The sequence below is a fragment of the Oncorhynchus mykiss genome, chromosome 14 (assembly GCF_057628025.1).
Source record: "Oncorhynchus mykiss isolate SJ-2025 chromosome 14, ASM5762802v1, whole genome shotgun sequence".
NCBI lineage: Eukaryota > Metazoa > Chordata > Actinopteri > Salmoniformes > Salmonidae > Oncorhynchus > Oncorhynchus mykiss.
The window spans coordinates 1,276,623-1,299,315 of NC_143035.1; the positions used below are offsets into that span (position 1 = coordinate 1,276,623).

At 43.0% G+C, this 22,693-nt stretch overlaps 1 pseudogene; it reads right to left on the reverse strand.

Annotated features, from left to right (window-relative positions):
- Positions 1–694: 694 nt before the first annotated feature.
- LOC149978231 (matrix-remodeling-associated protein 5-like) lies at positions 695–12,519 on the reverse strand (annotated as a pseudogene).
- Positions 12,520–22,693: the final 10,174 nt, after the last annotated feature.

Here is a 22,693-nt window from a genome sequence, read left to right on the forward strand (position 1 = left end):
TTCCAGTTTCAGAGATTTTTGTAGTTCGTTCCAGTCATTGGCAGCAGAGAACTGGAAGGAGAGGCGGCCAAAGAAAGAATTGGTTTTGGGGGTGACTAGAGAGATATACCTGCTGGAGCGTGTGCTACAGGTGGGAGATGCTATGGTGACCAGCGAGCTGAGATAATGGGGGACTTTACCTAGCAGGGTCTTGTAGATGACATGGAGCCAGTGGGTTTGGCGACGAGTATGAAGCGAGGGCCAGCCAACGAGGGCGTACAGGTCGCAATGGTGGGGCTTTGGGGCTTTGGTGACAAAACGGATTGCACTGTGATAGACTGCATCCAATTTGTTGAGTAGGGTATTGGAGGCTATTTTGTAAATGACATCGCCAAAGTCGAGGATTGGTAGGATGGTCAGTGTTACAAGGGTATGTTTGGCAGCATGACGTGATGGAAGGGGCTGCATTTCTGATATGTGGATGATACACCATAACTGCAACTGGGCATGAAAACGTAGACGATCCAAATGTGTTGGTGGCCTTGCAGACCTAGGTTCTACTGTCAAATGAGAAATGGTCCGCTGCTATAAGTTCCCCTGCCGTTTGATGAAAAAGTAATTCTCCCACTAACCTGGGGCTTGTTCAGGACCAGGCTGTTTGGTATGGTCCATGTAATCAAGGCCTGTGGCCAGCCATCCACAGAGCACGGCAGGTTCAGAATTTGGCCAAACGTGACATTCGTGCCTCAATTGGTGCCTCAATTGCCTGGCTTGCTTCTCCCAAGTGATTTTTGGCCAGATATACATACTGACCCTCGTGTATCTTCCTCACTCCACGCAGCTCCAGGCTCCCGTTCTTGTGGACTTGGAAGCGTCCTCCCAGGTGTTGGCAGAGAGAAGCCGTATGGTGTGGCCCAGGCATTGTGTGGCTCAGGCTTTCCCGCCACTCTGCAGTCAAGCAGTGTTGTCTGATAAGATACGGCCAACACTTTCATACTGCTTCTTCCACATTAGTCATTAATGTGTGGCTGTCTTGCTTCTAGTTCATGTTCTTGATGTAATCCCCAGCAGAATTCCTTACCACACAAGCATACTTCCCTTGGTCGGCCAAAGTCACCCTCTTTATCACTAAAGTCCCATCACCTAAGATTTGTTATTTGGTTGAAGACAATATGGGGACGTCATTGCTTGGTGAGAGTCACACAATGGTCGGTGGAAGATCCCCAGTCGCTTGTCAAGTCATATAGGCAGAGTCTCCTAGTTGGGCCGTGAGCAACAGCTGAGCCTTGGATGCGATTCGGGGGGAGTCAGGACCTACTTTTACGCTCACCTTCATCTCATCCTCCCCCAGCTCATTCTTAGCATGGCATGTAGTATTGTCCCCCTCATCCTTCTGTTCCATTTGTTGCAGCAATAGTGATCAAATCAAACTTTATTAAGTGTAGACCTTACAGTGAAATGCTTACTTACAAGCCCTTAACTAACAGTGCAGTTCAAGAAGAGTTAAGAAAATATTTACCAAATAACTAAAGTATAAAATAAAAAGTAACATAATAACATAACAATAATAAGGCTATATACAGGGGGTACCGGTACTGAGTCAGTGTGCGGGGGAACAGGTTAGTTGAGGTAATTTGTACATGTAGGTAGGCGTAAAGTGACTATGCATAGATAATAATCAGTGAGTAGCAGCAGTGTACATAGCAAATGAAGGGGGGGGGGGTCAATGTAATAGTTGGGGACCATTTGATTAATTGTTCAGCAGTCTTATGGCTCGGGGGTAGAAGCTGTTAAGGAGCCTTTTGGTCCTAGACTTGGCGCTCCGGTACCGCTTGCTGTGCGGCAACAGAGAAAACATTCTGACTTGGGTTACTGGAGTCAATTTTATGGGCTTTCCTCTGACACTGCCTATTTCTTCTGACACTGCCCATCCTGGATGGCAGGAAGCTTGGCCCCAGTAATGTACTGGGCCGTACGCACTACCCTCCGTAGCGCCTTACGGTCAGATGCCGAGCAGTTGCCATACCAGGCAACAGTTCTGCGTTTAGGTTCTGTTCTCCTTTTTAGCATGGCATCATACTCTCGATGATGCAGCTGTAGAACCTTTTGAGGATCTGGTGACCCATTCCACATTTTTTCTCCTTTGTCTCCTGAGGGGGAATAGGTTTTGTCGTGCCCTTTTCATGACTGTCTTAGTGTGTTTGGACCATGATAGTTTGTTGGTGATGTGGACACCAAGGAACTTGAAGCTCTCAACCTGCTCCACTACAGCCCAGTCAATGTTAATGGGAGCCTGTTCTTCCCGCCTTTTCCTGTAGTCCACAATCAGCTCCTTTGTCTTGCTCACATTGAGGACGAGGTTTTTGTCCTTGCACCACACTGCCAGTTCTCTGACCTCCCTATAGGCTGTCTCATCATTATCGTTGATCAGGCCTACCACTGTTGTGTAGTCAGCAAACTTAATGATAGTGTTAGAGTTGTGTTTGGCCACACAGTCATGGGTTAACAGGGAGTACAGAAGGGGACTAAGGACACACTCCAGAGGGGTCCCAGTGTTGAGGATCAGTGTGGCAAACGTGTTGTTGCCTACCCTTACCATCTGGGGGTGGCCCGTCAGGATGTCCAGGATCCAGTTGCAGAAGGAGGTGTTTAGTCCCAGGGTTCTTAGCTTAGTAATGAGCTTCGTGGGCACTATGGTGTTGAACGCTGAGCTGTAGTCAATGAACAGCATTCTCACAAAGGTGTTATATTTGTCCAGGTGGAAAAGTGCGATTGAGATGACGTCGTCTGTGCATCTGTTGGGGAGGCATGTGAATTGGATTGGGTCTAGGGTATCCGGGAGGATGCTGTTGATGTGAGCCATGATCAGCCTTTCAAAGCACTTCATGGCTACCGATGTGAGTGCTACGGGGTGGTATTCATTTAGGCAGGTTACCTTCGCTTCCTTGGGAACAGGGACTATGGCAGTCTGTTTGAAACATATAGGTAGACTCAGTTAGGGAGAGGTTGAAAATGTCAGTGAAGACACTTGCCAGTGGGTCCGCGCATGCTTTGAGTACACGTCCTGGCAATCCATCTGGCCCCACGGTTTTGTGAATGTTGACCTGTTTAAAGGTCTTGCTCACATCGGCTACGGAGAGCGTTATCACACAGTCCTCCAGAACAGCTGGTGCTCTCGTGCCTGCTTCAGTGTTGCTTGCCTCCAAGCGAGCATAAAAGGCATTTCACTCGTTTGGTAGGCTTGCGTCACTGGGCAGCTCGCATCTGGGTTTCCCTTTGTAGTCTTTAATAGTTTTCGAGCCCTGCCACATCCGACGAGCGTCAGAGTTGGTGTAGTAGGATTATATCTTAATCCTGTATTGAAGCTTTGCTTGTTTGATGGTTAGTCTGAGGGCATAGTGGGATTTCTTATAAACTCCTTGAAAGCGGCAGCTCTAGCCTTTAGCTAGATGCGAATGTTGCCTGTAATCCATGGCTTCTGGTTGGGATATATACGTACGGTCACTGTGAGGACGACGTTGTCGCTTCATTTATTGATGAAGCCGCTGACTGAGGTGGTATACTCCTCAATGCCATTGGATGAATCCCGGAACATATTCCAGTCTGTGCTAGCAAAGCAGTCCTGTAGCGTCACCTCACCACTTCCGTATTAAGCGAGTCACTGGTACTTCTTGTTTTAGTTTTTGCTTGTAAGCAGGAATCAGGAGGATATAATTATTGTCAGATTTGCCAAATGAAGGGCGAGGCAGAGCTTTAAATGCAGTTTTTTTGTGACATGCTGGTAAAATGTTTGTAAAACTGATTTAAGTTTTCCTGCATTAAAGCCCCCGTTCACTAGGCGTGCTGCTTCTGGATGAGTATTTTCTTGTTTGTCTATGGCCTTATACAGCTGGTTGAGTGCGGTATTAGTGCCAGCATCGGTCTCTGGTGGTAAATAGACAAACTCTACCTCAGGCGAGCAATACCTCGAGACTTCTTTAATATTAGACATCGCGCACCAGCTGTTATTGACAAAAAAACACACCCCCATCCTTCGTAGCATCTCTGTTCTGCCAGTGCATGGAAAATCCTGCCAGCTCTATATTATCCTTGTCGTTGTTCAGCCATGACTCGGTGAAACATAAGATATTATAGTTCTTAATGTCCAGTTGGTAGGATAATCAGATTCGTAGGTCATCAGTTTTATTTTCCAATAGTTGCATGTTAGCAAGTAGAACGGAAACAGTGGTAGTTTACTCGCTCGCCTACGGATTCTCAGAAGGCAGCCTGATCTGCGTCCTTTTTTCCCTTTGTCTTTTCTTCACGCAAATGACAGAGATTTGGGCCTGTTTCCGGTAGAGCAGTATATCCATCTCATCATGGTATATTCTTCCAGTTTGTGGTGAGTAATCGCTGTTCTGATGTCCAGACGTTATTTTTGGTCATAAGAGACGGTTGCAGCAACAATATGTTACAAACAACGCAAAAAAACTAACAAAATAGCACAATTGGTTAGCCATCCTCTTCGGCGCCATCTTATCCATTCCCGAAGATGACATCGTGGCCAGAACGAGTGCCGCTGTTGTCCATCTGGGGGTTGTTGTTGATCATGGTTCCATCAGGGAGGCTCCAGGACATCTCTGGGTCAGGGAAGCATGAGGCAACACAGTCCACTCAAAGTTCTCCCCGTAGGTCACCCTCTTCTGGGCTGTGCCCAGGTGTTCGATCTTAGGTGGTGTCATGAGCATCTCCACCTGGAACAGCTCCATGTCCTCACCGTTGATCCTCTGGAAAATACACAGGTTGTTGCCTCTTTCCATTTCAGTCAGCTGTAGGATCCATAAGGTTCCATTGGAGAACACAGTGACAGGTCTCTCAGGGCCAGGGCCAGAGCCAGAGGAGTGTCCGGGGTGGCACTGGACACCCCTGACATCTGATTGGCCACCCCGAGTGCCACCGCATAATTTAATTCGCTACTGTCAGTTTGATGCCGATTGACATCTCATTTCACCTCTTGTTGAAAGAAGCATTTATTTTGACGTTCGGTGGAGCATTTTTCAAATCGAGGATGAGGAAGAGAGAATATTAACGTTGGTTGCGAGATACAGAAGAATAAGAAGAACATACAGAAGAAGAAGAGAGAATATTTCCACAGCTTCACAAGCTCTTTAAGCTTTATATCGGGTTTAGGTTTCCTGAACAACTTTTACGAAAGTTGAGTCGCTGTGTAAGTTAATTAACATTAGACCTTTGGTTCCATTAACAGACAGTTAATCAGATAAGAGAGGTTGGTTCCCAATTTAGCTTACTATTATGTTCAGCAAGTTAACATTCAGCAATTTCAAATCCATTAACTATTTTCGTACTTGAACTCAAAACGAACAATTGTTATTATCAGTCTGTTAACGTTACTCAAAAGACTACCACACTTTGCAGATAGCCTGTTTGCTATCACTTTTAAGTTACTTACTGCAGAGTAGGGCTAGCCATGATCTAACTAGTAACTTAGTCTGGAAGTTGATTTTAAGGTAGGTACAGTTATGATCAAGGGGATTTGTAATTAAGATTGAGATTGGACCTAAAATGTCACCCCGTGGGGTCAAAATGATCACAAGAACGGTGAGCAAAAATCCCAGAACCACACGGGGGGACCTAGTGAATGACCTGCAGAGAGCTGGGACCAAAGTAACAAAGCCTACCATCAGTAACACACTACGCCGCCAGGGACTCAAATCCTGCAGTGCCAGACGTGTCCCCCTGCTTAAGCCAGTACATGTCCAGGCCCGTCTGAAGTTTGCTAGAGAGCATTTGGATGATCCAGAAGAAGATTGGGAGAATGTCATATGGTCAGATGAAACCAAAGTATAACTTTTTGGTAAAAACTCAACTCGTCGTGTTTGGAGGACAAAGAATGCTGAGTTGCATCCAAAGAACACCATACCTACTGTGAAGCATGGGGGTGGAAACATCATGCTTTGGGGCTGTTTTTCTGCAAAGGGACCAGGACGACTGATCCGTGTAAAGGAAAGAATGAATGGGGCCATGTATCGTGAGATTTTGAGTGAAAACCTCCTTCCATCAGCAAGGGCATTGAAGATGAAACGTGGCTGGGTCTTTCAGCATAACAATGATCCCAAACACACCGCCCGGGCAACGAAGGAGTGGCTTCGTAAGAAGCATTTCAAGGTCCTGGAGTGGCCTAGCCAGTCTCCAAATCTCAACCCCATAGAAAATCTTTGGAGGGAGTTGAAAGTCCGTGTTTCCCAGCAACAGCCCCAAAACATCACTGCTCTAGAGGAGATCTGCATGGAGGAATGGGCCAAAATACCAGCAACAGTGTGTGAAACCCTCGTGAAGACTTACAGAAAACATTTGACCTCTGTCATTGCCAATAAAGGGTATATAACAAAGTATTGAGATGAACTTTTGTTATTGACCAAATACTTATTTTCCACCATAATTTGCAAATAAATTCATAAAAAATCCTACAATTTGATTTTCTGGATTTTTTTCTTCTCATTTTGTCTGTCATAGTTGAAGTGTACCTATGATGAAAATTACAGGCCTCTCTCATCTTTTTAAGTGGGAGAACTTGCACAATTGGTGGCTGACTAAATACTTTTTTGCCCCACTGTAGGTTTGATTACTAGCATGGGGGAGTTGCCTGTAGCTGGACAGTACAGGTACAAAGTGGAGCCATACATGGCTTTGATTCTGTTGGGTGGGGTGGTGTGACAGTCGCGGGCTGGGGATTTCCTGCCTGCCGTCCAGGTGCAGAACTCTCCTGGCTGTACCAACAGCGTTAGTCACAGAGCAATCATCAAGTTTGCAGATGACACAACAGTAGTAGGCTTGATTACCAACGATGAAGAGACAGCCTACAGGGAGCAGGTGAGGGCTCTGGGAGTGTGGTGCCTGGAAAACAACCTCTCCCTCAACGTCAACAAAACAAAGGAGATGATCGTGGAATTCAGGAAACAGCAGAGGGTACACCCCCTATCTACATTGACGGGACCGCAGTGGAGAAGGTGGAAAGCTTCAAGTTTCTTGGCATACAGATCACTGACAAACTGAAATAGCCCACCCACACAGAGAGTGTGGTGAAGAAGGCGCATCAGAGCCTAAATGTGGCTTGTCACCGAAAACTCTCAAACTTTTACAGATGCACAATTGAAAGCATCCTATCGGCTGCATCACGCCTGGTACGACAACTGTACCACCCACAACCGCAAGGTTCCCCATTGGGTGGTGCGGTCTGCCCAACACATTTACCGGGGGCAAACTTCCTGCCCTACAGTACACCTACAACACCCGATGTCATAGGAAGGCAAAAAAGATAAATAAGGACAATAACCACCCGAGCCACTATCTGTTCACCCCGCTTCCATCCAGAAGGCGAGGTCAGTACAGGTGCATCAAAGCTGGGACAGATAGAAGCTGTTTTTCAATCTATATCAATGCCATCAGATTGTTTAACAGCTACCACAAGCACACAGAGGTGGCTGCCTACCTACAGACTTGATATCATTGGCCACTTTAATAAATGGAACGCTTTAATAATACCACTTTAAGAATGTTTACATATCTCGCATTACTCTTCTCATGTATCTTGTATTTTCCTTCACTATCTATTATTTGCTATTTTGCATCTTAGCCGCTCTGTCACTGCTCATCCATATAATTTATACTTATATATTCTTACCCCGTTCCTTTACTAGATTGTGTGTATTAGGTTTTGTTGTGGAATTGTTAGATACTGCTGCACTGTCGGATCTAGAAGCATAAGCATTTCACTACACTTGAAATAACATCTGCTAACCATGTGACCAGTAAAATGTGATTTTATGATTTTATTTGACACTTATAGTCTCCTTTACTGGAGAAGTTGGCTTATTGGACCCCCAGGTTGCCATTAGGCAGCAAAGAGGCTGCCCTGTCAAGAACTCCCACATCATGCACAAAGGTCCTGTCTGGAAGAATCCAGGAGATCTGAGGCTTGCCTGAGGCTACACAGTCTAAGCGTATAGGGTTGCCCAGATACACTGGGACCTCTTTGGAGTGGTGTCATATGATTTTGGGAGGCCGGGTCAGCACAGCCAGGGTAACATTTGTTCAGTGCTGTGCAGAGGTACTGGCCTCAGTCCTGTAGTGTAACATTTTTAATCACAAAGGTGCCGTTCTTTAGAACTTCAAATCTCTGTCCGTGTTCTGTGTTGGCTTGGATGGTAGCACCTGTTGTTGAAAGTAGAGAGAAGCACATAATTGGTACTCTGGATCAGTCTTGAATTATAATGTTAATGCTGTGAATCATTGTGGAGCTTTTGTCAAGGGTCTCTGTCAAATATAACATCATGAAATATTAGTCACTTGTGAGTTGAGCACACTCTGTTGGTGCCATTTTGTTAATCCATTTTACAAGTGTTTAATCCTTTGGAGCCTCAATCAGCCTATGCATATAGTATTTCTTCCTCTCCTAGAATGTTAACAAGCTTATAAATTATAGTATTTCAGTTGTATATTTTTCTTTATGATGGTAAGCAGACGAGAGGCTGAAGTCATAATGTTCATGCCAAGCATTACAATAGGAGTATTTAAATACCTGTGGAGACTTTGTGCCAGGAGAGTGCTGGCTGTGGGTCTCCTGATGCTTCACAAGGCAGCAGCACATCGCCCTCATCCATGGCAGACACACTGACTGTTCACATAGGTGAGATCATAGACTTCACCCCACTACCCATCAGGTTGGCGAACGGCACCTCGGGCCCCAGTGGCTATAGTGCCAGCGGGCTGCCTTGCAGGACACTGGCTGTGGAGTAGGGTCTAATGATGGGCACGGGGTGGGAGGTGGTGGAGGGCACAGGCTGGTAGTTATATGATGGAGTGCGAGGCTGGTAGTGAGGTCTGTGTGTAGGGTGACTGATCTTGGGCTTAGGTGTCACTCCCTTCGCTAGTTGATTTAGGCTCAGCTCGACTGCATTTCAATCTGTTGTTGAGCATGGAGAGCGTTAAGAGGTCCTGCTGTCTGTTTCTGCTGTCTGGGCCTGGGCCCCTGTGGGGTGGATATGGTCAGCAGAGCTACCGGGCCACTGCCCAGTGAAGCAGAAATTAAAGCTGTGGGCCTGACAGTCTTGGCTGTGATTTCTGGTCGATTGGTGATCCCGACCCCTGGGGGGAAAGGGCCTCTCTGTAAAGGCAGGATATGGCCCTGAACCATGAACTGAGGGCCATGCTGGAAAGTGGCTGTAAGGGCAATAGGGGATGGGAGCGTGGGGTGGAGAGGTGGTTTGAACCCTCCTTTGGACGTGCTGTTGGTGGATCCAGGGGTGGATGGAGAGACTGACTGTCAGGTTTAGTTTTAAAGTGATCCTCGTTATTTTTGTTTGTGTTTGTGTATTTATTTCTTACAATGTCCTCCCGGGGAGTAATGCTTTTTGCAGCGGGTGTTCTCAAATGTGTTTGTGTTTTATCAACTTGTGATATTTAGGAGGTTGATTTTGAATATGGAATTTCGTTATACAGTGCCTTGCAAAAGTATTCGGCCCCCTTGAACTTTGCGACCTTTTGCCACATTTCAGGCTTCAAACATAAAGATATAAAACTGTATTTTTTTGTGAAGAATCAACAACAAGTGGGACACAATCATGAAGTGGAACGACATTTATTGGATATTTCAATTTAACAAATCAAAAACTGAAAAATTGGGCGTGCAAAATTATTCAGCCCCCTTAAGTTAATACTTTGTAGCGCCACCTTTTGCTGCGATTACAGCTGTAAGTCGCTTGGGGTATGTCTCTATCAGTTTTGCACATCGAGAGACTGACATTTTTTCCCATTCCTCCTTGCAAAACAGCTCGAGCTCAGTGAGGTTGGATGGAGAGCATTTGTGAACAGCAGTTTTCAGTTCTTTCCACAGATTCTCGATTGGATTCAGGTCTGGACTTTGACTTGGCCATTCTAACACCTGGATATGTTTATTTTTGAACCATTCCATTGTAGATTTTGCTTCCATTGTAGATCACCTTCTTCTCTCTCTCGACGTGCTTGTCCTCTAGCTGCCCTGGTTGTGAGATGGATTGAGGAGTATAAGTAACAGACAGGTTTATGACCAAGTCTGAGTCTCTGTTTGGATCTCTTCTATCACAGTTCACAGGTGGTGCTTTCCATCTTGGGGCCTGTTTTCAAGGTGGAGGTCGTAAAGGTTCAGGTTGCTTTTCGGAAAAGTCAAATTCTCCTTCTGTTTCTTTTGAATTTTTAACCAGGCAAGTCGGTTAAGAACAAATTATTATTTACAAGTATGGCCAAGCCCTAACCTGGATACTCTGGGCCAATTGTGCGCCGCCCTATGGGACTCCCAGTCACGGCCGGTTGTGATACAGCCTGGAATCAAACCAGGGTCTGTAGTGATGCCTTTAGCACTGAGATGCACTGTCTTAGATCGCTGCACCACTCAGGACTCACAGTTTTGTTTTAATAATGACTCTTGATGAGATTTTTAGTTAAGGTTGTAGCTGGAGGAGGAGGAGTAGTAGTTGTGGCAGTGTTCGAAATTGTAGTAGTTGTAGTTTTTTTTTGTGGTGGTAGTAGTAGTGGGTTTGGGAGTGGTCACAGGGGTTTTGGCTGTCATTGTCATTGCCGTTTTTGTAGTTGGTGTAGTTAGTGGTTGTCTTGTAGGTGGTACTGTTAGCGTTAGCTTTGTATATATACACTACATTCCATATCTGTATATATATGGAATGTAGTGGAGTACATAAAAAAGTGTTACGTAATTTACACGACTGGACTTGAAAGGAACACCTCAGTTGACTCGACTAACCGGTGCTTCTGCACATTGACTCTGTACCGGTACCCGTATATATAGCCTCGCTATTGTTATTTTTCTGCTGCTCTTTCATTTGTTACTTTTATTTCTTCTTTTTTTCACTGAGCACATATTTTTCTTAAAACTGCATTGTTGGTTAAGGGCTTGTAAGTAAGGGTTTCACTGTAAGGTTGTATTTGGCACATATGACAAATACGATTTGATTCGATTCATTACACATTGAAACGTGATCCTGGTGTAACATTGAAACTGTGCTGACACCTAGTGGACATTAAGATGAACTACAACACACACGATAACCTTAAAACAGATGGATGCTTTACATACATTGCTCTTTCTTATTAGACACTACTATATATGTCCAATAAAGAGACATTCAAAAGTCGGAATGTAAAGCACAAACGACTGGAAAGTTCTTTAATAGCAGCTGTAGTGAGTCAAGCATCTTGGGGTTACCTGAAATAGGTCAAAGCATATATTAAATTGAACTCAACATCTTCGACACAGACAGACACAAGTTACCTGCTATATTTGGGCAACAGGATTAACACTTAGATTGTATTTTGCTATGTTTCTGTAATACAAGTAGGCTGGTATATACAGTATCATTGGTAACAATTGTGTACAAGCCACCTAGATAATAAAATATTGGAGCCAGCAGTCATTTTTTAAGTTACATGTTACATGATGGCCTAATTGATGCGCAGTAGAGTTCACCGCCGAATGCCGACACACACCGAAAGTAATAACTAAAACAACGAACGAGAAATGATGGAAGATACTAGAAAGAAGACAGACATTTTTTGGAATAAACGTGGTCAGTGAAAAACTAAATTACATAGCCCACTCCCTTCCCGGTATCTTATTCTGCCGCCCTACAACTTTGTATGCGTTGTTTGTTGGCAACCTTGTTATTTACAATATTTTTATAACAATTTCCTCTTAGAACGCTCCACAAATTATACCCACCCTTTTTGCTGAGCAGTACAGTACAAAAGATTGTCAGAGTATTTGGTTTGAAGTCGGAACAGAACAGTTTACAGGCCACCTACCACGAGTGCTTTATATATGGGCTTTTCCCTGAACCATGCAGGTGGAATTTGAGACTTTACTTTTTATATGAAAACATACACTCCTGTGTACCTCCTGTCATTCCTCCTCACTACCTGTCACACCCTGATCTGTTTCACCTGTCTTGTGCTTGTCTCCACCCCCCACCAGGTGTCTCCCATTTGTCCCCGTTATCTCCTATGTATTTATACCTGCGTTTTCTGTCATCTTGTCCCATCAAGTTCTACCAGCGTATTTTCCCCATTTATGAGTTTCTATGGCTGCTGTTTTCTAGTCCTCCCGGTTTTGACCATTCTGCCTGCCCTGACCCTGCCTTCCATTCTGTACCTTTCTGACACTGCCCTGGATTACTGACCTCTGCCTGCCCTTGACCTGTCGTTTGCCTGCCCCCTGTTTTGTGAATCAATATCTGTGATTCAAACTGTCTGCGTCTGGGTCTTATCCTGATATCACCTGTACACTTACTGTATATTTATTTTATGTTTTTGTTTCCATAGCATTTGCTTTTATGGTTAATATGCATTTTGTTTCTTTATAAGCTGTTTTTTTTCAGCTAAAGCTGACATCTTTTGAGAGACTATCCCAATGGTAATGCCAGTACAATATGTTTTTGTCACTCCTGCTCCCCCTCTCTGACGCTCGAGGGCGCCAGGCTGCCCACCTGTCACCATCGTTATGCGGATCAGGGCTTCATTGGACTTATCTGGACTCCCTCACTTTATTGAATGCCTCCCCTATATCTGTCTATTCCTGACTTTGATCCCGTGTCAGCATTAATGTCATTTTGTTTCCCCTGTCCAGACACTGTTCATGTTCTGTTTCACACTGAGCCAAGTCACTACATGTCCGCAAATAATTTAGCCAGAGAACAAAAGCCAGCCATGGCTTTAATGTATAAAATGTTGTGCAAAGTGATACTGTTGTCACTGCAGTATTTCCGCCCCATCGCAGGTTTTTGAGGAGCGTTGGAAAGGTATTGTGCCTGTTGAACTGTCTCAATTGATATTGGAATTTCAGTTGACTGTTTAGCGGTTTTTGAATCCCAAGCTGATCTCAAAATTATTATTTGTTGACATTGTTGAAAATGTGTTATTGTTTAGGAAAATTGGAATTGATATTGAAATTTGAGTTTACTTCCTGAATTAAAAAGGAATTGACTCCAACCATGGTGGAAGTGCTACTGTAAAGTGTTCTCTTTAACAGTGAACCTTTGCAGTATGTAGGCTAATAATTGTTGGTCTGGTGTTTCTTAGATCTTCCATTTTCCTTGACTTGTTATTTATTGCTCAAATGCACTGGGGTTACTCTTTTTCAAACATGTTGTCCACTGTTTGTAACACGGCACTTGAATAGGCCCAGCACTGACAAGTTGATTTTGCGGCTTACATATCATGCAATGTCTCAGTGGAGGTCAGGGTTGGGTCAATTCCATTTTAAATTCAATCAATTCAGGAAGTAATCTGAAATTCAAATACTTTCCCCAAAGGAGGCAATGAGGAAAATATTAGAATTTCAGTTTACTTACCAAATTGACTGAATTGAAAATTACTGATCCAAACCTGACCTCCACTGAGACATTACAACATTTACACCAATCGGTGCTCTTTAATTGTGAACCTTGCACTATGTTCTCTAACATGTGAACCTTTTACTGTATTCTCTTTAAATGTCTTTTCTTCAGGAAATGTGTTATTGTTACTGCAACAAATCCATATTCCTGATTTAAAAGCATTCATTTGTACATGTTTTTTTTGTTCTATTTACATTGCAATTATTTTTGTTTGAGTTGGTGCTACAATAAGTTGCAACAAAGTTTTTGATTTAAGTAAGTTATAGTTTTTCAGTTTACTTTAAATAATGTGTTTTATAATCCCAAACTGACCTCAAAATTATTATTTGTTGACATTGTTAAAAATGTGTTATTGTTTAGGGAAATTGGAACTGATACTGAAATGTTAGTTTACTTCCTGAATTGAAAAGGAATTGACCCCAACCATGGTGGAAGTGCTACTGTAAAGTGTTCAATAATTGATTACAGGTTAATGGCTAGGATAAAATATTAAGTTCATGAAGTTTGTAGTAAAACTACTTGAAAGGGGTGTGAAACGTTTACTTAAACATAATGAGTTACATCGATATACAGTACCAGTCAAAAGTTTGGAAACACCTACTCATTGAAGAGTTTTTCTTTATTTGACTATTTTCTACATTGTAGAATAATAGTGAAGACATCAAAACTATGAAATAACACATATGGAATCATGTAGTAACCAAAAAAGGGTTAAACAAATCAAAATATATTTTATATTTAAGATTCTTCAAAGTAGCCACCCTTTGCCACCCTTTTCTTGGCCCAAGCAAGTCTTTTCTTCTTATTGGTGTCCTTTAATCAAATCAAAGTTTATTTATCACGTGCGCTGAATACAACAGACCTTACAGCTTACTTACAGGCTCTAACCAATTGTGAACAAAAGGTATTAGGTGAACAATAGGTAGGTAAATAAATAAAAACAACAGTAGCGAGGCTATATGCAGTAGCGAGGCTATAAAAGTAGTGAGGCTACATACAGACACCGGTTAGTCAGGCTGATTGAGGTAGTATGTAGATGTAGAATGGTTAAATGACTATGCATATATGATGAACAGAGAGTAGCAGTAGCGTAAAGAGCGGGTGGTGGGTGGTGGGACAGGTTAGCCAATATGCGGGAGCACTGGTTGGTTGGGCTAATTGAGGTGGTATGTACTATGAATGTAGTGTTAAAGTGACTATGCAAAAATGATAAACAAAGAGTAGCAGCGGCGTAAAATATGTGTTGGGGGGGCACACAATGCAAATAGACTGGGTAGCCATTTGATTACCTGTTCAGGAGTCTTATGGCTTGGGGGTAAAAACTGTTGAGAAGCCTTCTTGTCCTAGACTTGGCACTCCGGTACTGCTTGCCATGCGTAGTAGAGAGAACAGTCTATGACTGGGGTGGCTGGGGTCTTTGACAATTTTTAGGGCCTTCCTCTGACACCGCCTGATGTAGAGGCCCTGGATGGCAGGCAGCTCTGCCCCAGTGATGTACTGTGCCGAACGCACTACCCTATGTAGTGCCTTGTAGTCGGAGGCCGAGCAATTGCCGTACCAGGCAGTGATGCTCTCGATGTTGCAGCTGTAGAACCTTTTGAGGATCTGAGGACCCATGCCAAATCTTTTCAGTTTCCTTAGGGGGAATAGGCTTTGTTGTGCCCTCTTCACGACTGTCTTGGTGTGTTTGGACCATTCTAGTTTGTTGGTGATGTGGATATCAAGGAACTTGAAGCTCTCAACCTGCTCCACTACAGCCCTGTCTGTCTGGTCGTTTTCAGTGATCAGGACTACCACTGTTGTGTCGTCTGCAAACGTAATGATGGTGTTGGAGTCGTGCCTGGCCATGCAGTCGTGGGTGAACAGGGAGTAGAGGAGGGGACTGAGCACGCACCACTGAGGGGCTCCAGTGTTGAGGATCAGCGTGGCAGATGTGTTGCTACCTACCCTCACTACCTGGGGGCGGCCCGTCAGGAAGTCCAGGATCCAGTTGCAGAGGGAGGTGTTTAGTACCAGGATCCTTGGCTTAATGATGAGCTTTGAGGGTACTATGGTGTTGAATGCTGAGCTGTGGTCAATGAAGAGCATTCTCACATAAGTGTTCCTTTTGTCCAGGTGGGAAAGGGCAGTGTGGAGTGCAATGGAGATTGCATCATCTGTGGATCTGTTTGGGCGGTATGCAAATTGGAGTGGGTCTAGGGTTTCTGGGACAATGGATGTGAGTGCTACGGGTCTAGTCATTTAGGCAGGTTGCCTTTGTGCTCTTGGGCACAGGGTGGTCTGCTTGAAACATGTTGGTATTACAGACTCAATCAGGGACATGTTGAAAATGTCAGTGAAGACACCTGCCAGTTGGTCAGCACATGCCCGGAGCGCATGTCCTGGTAGTCCGTCTGGCCCCGCAGCCTTGTGTATGTTGACCTGTCTAAAGGGCTTACTCACGTCGGCTACGGAGAGCGTGATCACACAGTCGTCCGGAACAGCTGACGCTCTCATGCATGCCTCAGTGTTGCTTACCTCGAAGCTAGCATAGAATTGATTTAGCTCGTCTAGTAGGCTTGTGTCACTGGGCAGCTCGCGGCTGTGCTTCCCTTTGTAGTCTGTAATAGTTTGCAAGCCCTGCCACACAAGACGAGCGTCGGAGCCGGTGTAGTATGATTCAATCTTAGCCCTGTATTGAAGCTTTGCCTGTTTGATGGTTCATCGCAGGGCATAGCAGGATTTCTTGTAAGCTTCCAGGTTAGAGTCCCGCACCTTGACAGCGGCAGCTCAGTGTGAATGTTGCCTGTAATCCATGGCTTCTGGTTGGGGTATGTACATTGAGTCACTGTGGGGACGACGTCCTCGATGCACTTATTGATAAAGCCAGTGACTGATGTGGTGTACTCCTCAATGCCATCGGAAGAATACCGGAACATGTTCCAGTCTGTGATAGCAAAACAGTCCTGTAGTTTAGCATTTGCTTCATCTGACCACTTTTTTATATACCGAGTCACTGGTGCTTCCTGCTTTAAGTTTTGCTTCTAAGCAGGAATCAGGAAGATAGAGTTGTGGTCGGATTTACCAAATGGAGTGGTTTGTTAGTTGTGGTTTCTGAAAAGCAATTAGACTATGAAGGCCTGATTCAAGTTGATGTTCAGTTGTGTCTGTTACTTGAACTCTGTGAAGCATTTATTTGGGTTGCAATCTGAGGTGCAGTTAACTCTAATGAACTTGTCCTCTGCAGCAGAGGTCACTCTGGGTCTTCCTTTCCTGTGGCGGTCATGAGCTTCATGTCTTAAAGTAATGATGGACTGTCGTTTCTCTTTGCTTATATCAGCTGTTCTTGCCTTGTTCTTTTACCAAATAGGGCTATCTTCTGTGTACCACCCGTAACTTGTGACACCAACTGAATGGCTCAAATGCATTAAGGAAAGAAATTCCACAATTGAACTTTTAACAAGGAACACCTGTTAATTTAAATGCATTCCAGGTGACTACCTCATTAAGCTGTTTGAGAGAATGCCAAGAGTGTGCAAAGCTTTCATCAAGGCAAAGGGCGGCTACTTTGAAGAATCTATATATTTTTATTTGTTAAAAAATGGTTTCTACATAATTACATGCTATGTCATAGTTTTGATGTATTCACTATTATTCTACAATGTATAAAATAGTACAAATAAATAAAAACCCTGGAATGAATAGGTGTCCAAACTTTTGACTGGTACTTGACATTTTAAGTTACTGTTGGTCATTGTAATAGTTAATCATTCTAATTACTTTAAGTTACCTGTAATCAAAATTGTATATTAATTAACAGAAATTGGGGCCTCCCGGATGGCGCAGTGGTTAAGGGCGCTGTACCTAACCACATGGCGCCAGCTGCGCCACCAGAGACTCTGGGTTTGCACACAGGCTCTGTCGTAACCGGCCGCAACCGGGAGGTCCGTGGGGCGACGCACAATTGGCCTAGCGTCGTCCGGGTTAGGGAGGGTTTGGCCGGTAGGGAAATCCTTGTCTCATCGCGCACCAGCGACTCTTGTGGTGGGCCGGGCGCAGTGCGCGCCAGGTGCACGGTGTTTCCGCCAACACATTGGTGCGGCTGGCTTCCGGGTTGGATGGCGCTGTGTTAAGAAGCAGTGCGGGTTGGTTGGGTTGTGTATCGGAGGACGTGTGACTTTCAACCTTCGTCTCTCCCGAGCCCGTACGGGAGTTGTAGCGATGAGACAAGATTGTAGCTACTAAACAATTGGATACCACGAAATTGGGGAGAAAAAGGGGTAAAATTCAAAAAATAAAATAAATAAATAAAAATTTACAGAAATTATTAAGTACTGTATCGTTTAATACTGTCACGTTCGTTGAATGGAGGAGACCCTTGCGTAATGTGAATACATGATACTTTTAATAAAGATAGACACTAAACAAACTAACAAAACACCCTGACCTAACCAAAATAATAAAGAAAACAAAGAATACTAAGGTCAGGGCGTGACAAATACCAAAATAAAAACTTATTTGGTTTTACAGTGTATATCGTTTGGTATATTGCTCTAATTTGGACGTACATTACATCATTTTTGTCTATTGTCTACTGCGTTCTTGGACCCAAACCTTACTTTTTTTGCAAATATATTCATCACATATTCACTGCTCTTATCCTATAACAAAACCTTAATTCCATAATTATCGAACAAATCTGCACATCCTCTGCATAAACATTTTTTTTTATGTAATGTTTCTGTTTCTCTATTCCTTGTTTCTCTCTTCTCTGTGCTGGAGTAATTTTAAGAACTTGGTGGTATAGCAATAGCCTAATAAACTTGACATTAACTTGAATCTTCTCTCTTCATTTTACATTAAAAAAAAATCACCTATAGTCCGGTAAAGCTTATTGTTTTTTAAAATTATTGACAGTATAATTTAACTAATAATCTTTCTGATATTTTCCATTCAAATTCAATGTTTACACTCTTTCGGTAAGGGTAATTCAAATTGTGTAGTGAAACATTATTTGCTGTTTGGATTGACCTCAAATAAAGGTATTTTTAATGTTGTCTGTCGAGTGGCTAGGCAGCAGGCAGCTTTGACATGCATTGTCCAAACAAAGGCTGAAGGGTGAATGCGATCTAATCTCGATGTCTCTGTGACATCTTGCCAATATCCAAACGACTCTCCATACTACATCGGCACTATGTATCAAGTATACATTGTGCCAACATCTGCAAGATGTGTGTGTGCTGTCTCGGGGTACTATTCCGCTGAAACTTGGCTGTGTGCGGCACGCATGTGAATATATTTCACATGCTTTGCGATTATATTTCACATGCTTTGCGATTGTGCAGGCTACTTTGTGCACGATTTCTCTATTGTATTACATAATTGATCAATCGTATACCTCCACTACACTACGCATGGATTAAGAAGTGAGTATAAGCAATGCCCAATGAAAAAAAAGTGTGTACCCTCCATTACACCACTTTACACCATTACACCACTGGCCCTTTGTATTTTACAAAAAGTGCACTCTCCTACATGAGTGCGGTGATATTAATGTTGCTGTCCTTTCAGAACCACGAACCTGCCACACACTGAAGGTCTATAGGTTCTCCACTATGCAAAACATGTCTATAATAGATATAAAGGCTGTTAAGATATTAATTTCAGGAAAGGAGTGTATTTTTACTCTGCTGGTCTCAAGAAGAAATTACACAAGTCCTCACTGTCCGAGACTGAATCAAGACCGAGTACAAATGTATTCAATATGTCTCAAGACCGGTGAGTACAACAACACTGATAGGTGCACTTCACAGAGACTTAATAATTAATACAACATACAGATTATGGTACAAAGCTTCCAGCGAATGCTTTGGATGCATTGCCATACCGCAGATGTATTTATGATACGCTGCAACAAATTGGCAACAAAGCACAAATCTAAGACACTTGAGTGAAAAAGGGTTGAGCTATCATGACAAGCTGCTGAAAGTGCTGGCATGTGGTCATCTCCACTAGCTGGGACGCCAAACAAGCCTTAGCTCATTAGAACAGGAGAATAGATGTATATAGGAGACAGAATGTCCTTTCCACTGTATCTCTTTACACCCTCAAGGAGAAGCCAACACTGCACTAATCAATAGCAGTCTGAGCTATAGGCCCCACATCAGATGTGTGGAAATGCCTCCCCTCATTATTTCTGCATTGGTGTAGTTTCTCTAGTATTCTGTAGTTTGGCATCTTGGCCATTATGTGAGTGGAAATTAAGTCTAAGCATGGAGGGAAATGGCAAACAGGCATGAGTCAGAGCAACTCAGAAACTCTTAACAGACAGTAAGCACATGTTTAAAACATAAGACACAGCAAGCCACACAGCCCTATCCCATCTGGACAAGTGGAATACCTACAGTCGAAGACGGAAGTTTACATACACTTAGGTTGGAGTCATTAAAACTCGTTTTTCAACCACTCCACAAATTTCTTGTTAACAAGCTATAGTTTTGGCAAGTCGGTTAGGACATCTACTTTGTGCATGACACAAGTATTTTTTCCAACGATTGTTTACAGGCAGATTATTTCACTTATATCCCTGTATCACAATTCCAGTGGGTCAGAAGTTTACATGCACTAAGTTGACTGTGCCTTTAAACAGCTTAGAAAATTCCAGAAAATGTTGTCATGGCTTTAGAAGCTTCTGATAGGGTAATTGACATCATTGAGTCAATTGGAGGTGTATCTGTGGATGTACTGTATTGCAAGGCCTACCTTCAAACTCAGTGCCTCTCTGCTTGACATCATGGGGAAATCGAAAGAAATCAGCCAAGACCTCAGAAAAAAATTGTAGACCTCCACAAGTCTGGTTCATCCTTGGGAGCAATTTCCAAACGCCTGAAGGTACCACATTGATCTGTACAAACAATAGTACACAAGTATAAACACCATGGGACCACACAGCCATCATACTGCTCAGGAAGGAGATGCGTTCTGTCTCCTAGAGATTAAAGTACTTTGGTGCGAAAAGTGCAAATCAATCCCAGAACAACAGCAAAGGACCTTGTGAAGATGCTGGAGGAAACAGGTACAAAAGTATCTATGTTCACTGTAAAACGACTCCTATATCGACAAAACCTGAAAGGCTGGTCAGCAAGGAAGAAGCTACTGCTCCAAAACCGCCATAAAAAAGCCAGACTACATTTTGCAACTGCACATGGGGACAAAGATTGTACTTTTTGGAGAAATGTCCTCTGGTCTGATGAAACACAAATAGAACTGTTTGACCATAATCACCATTGTTATGTTTGGAAGAAAAAGGGGGAGGCTTGCAAGCCGAAGAACATCATCCCAACCGTGAAGCACGAGGGTGGCAGCATCATGTTGTGGGGGTGCTTTGCTTCAGGAGGGACTGGTGCACTTAACAAAATAGATGGCATCATGAGGAAAGGAAATTATGTGGATATATTGAAGCAACATCTCAAGACATCAGTCAGGAAGTTAAAGCTTGGTCGCAAATGTGTCTTCCAAATGGACAATGACCCCAAGCATACTTCTGAAGTTGTGGCAAAATGGCTTAAAAGGACAACAAAGTCACGGTATTGGAGTGGCCATCACAAAGCCCTGACCTCAATCCTATAGAAAAGTTGTGGGCTGAACTGAAAAAGCGTGTGCGAGCAAGGAGGCCTTACAAGCCTGACTCAGTTACACCAGCTCTGTCAGGAGGAATGGGCCAAAATTCACCCAACTTATTGTGGGAAGCTTTTGGAAGGATACCCAAAATGTTTGACCCAGGTTAAACAATTTAATGGCAATGCTACCAAATACAAATTGAGTGTATGTAAACTTCTGACCCACTGGGAATGTGATGAACGAAATAAAAGCTGAAATACATAATTCTCTCTACTATTATTCTGACATTTCACTTTCTTAAAATAAAGTGGTGATCCTAAGTGACCTAAAACAGGGAATTTTAACTTGGATTAAGTGTCAGGAATTATGAAAAACAGAGTTGAAATGTATTTGGGTAAGGTGTATGTAAACCTCCAACTTCAACTGTACATTTTTGTATGTCTATACATGCAAATGGGACAACAAGCCTCAGACTTCATACTTCATGAACAATTATCATAAAATGTGTTTTAAAGGGACAGAACAGCCCTCAACGCTGTAGCATTACGAGTCAGAGTAGATTGGAGTCAGAGAGAGGTCTGGGGGGATATATTATATGCACATATTTGACAGAATTTTAGGATACCAGTGTACAATAGGTCCATTATACTGAATCAAAACTACACTGCATAACAGTAACCTGCAGTGACCTCCCTTCAGCAAAAAAATTACTGCTATTTGGCTCTGAGGCAAGCTAGATGGGGTCTTCCTGGGGCATATATTTATACATCTTCATTTATTATATTTTTTTGCAGTGGTGGCCACGATTTAGTGGCAGTGCGCCGCTGCTAAATGCACATAGGGGAAACATTGTACGCACATTCCAACGCAAAACAGCCGACAAGCTGTCTCATGCACAAAGTAGAGATTGGGTAATATTCATAATCTTGAGTCATAATAAGCACCACCGTAGGTTTAGTGTAGTAAAGCAAAGAATGAGCGCCATCACACCCTCTTCTCTTGTTTGCTGCTGCGGACTGCAGGAAGTTTGACAAATTGATAAGATCCAGGTTGTGGAGCTGGATATGATCATAAGGCTTTTCTCAGGGAGGATAAGTGTCAGTTATGATTCTCTCTCTTTAGATGGAGGGCCTAAATTCTTGTTGATCTAACTGCACTGTCCAATTTACAGTAGCTATTACAGTGAAAGAATACCATGCTATTTTGTGAGGAGAGTGCACAGTTATGAACTGGAAAATGTATTAATAAACCAATTAGGCACATCTGGGCAGTCTTGATACACATTTTTGAACAGAAATGCAATTATTCATTGGATCAGTCTAAAACGTTGCTCATACATTGCTGCCATCTAGTTGCAAAATATAAATTGTGCCTGGGCTGGAATAATACATTATGGCCTTTCTCTTGCATTTCAAAAATACAAAAAAAAACATGTTTTTTTCTTTGCATTACCTTTTACCAGATCTAATTTGTTATATTCTTCTACATCCATTTCACATTTTCTCAAACTTCAAAGTGTTTTCTTTCAAATGGTATAAAGAATATTCATATCCATGCTTCAGGTCCTGAGCTACAGGCAGTTAGATTTGGGTAATGTCATTTTAGGCAAAAATTGAAAACTAGGGGGCATCTTTTATTTTTGTATTTAATTTTTTACATTTTATGTTATTTAAAAA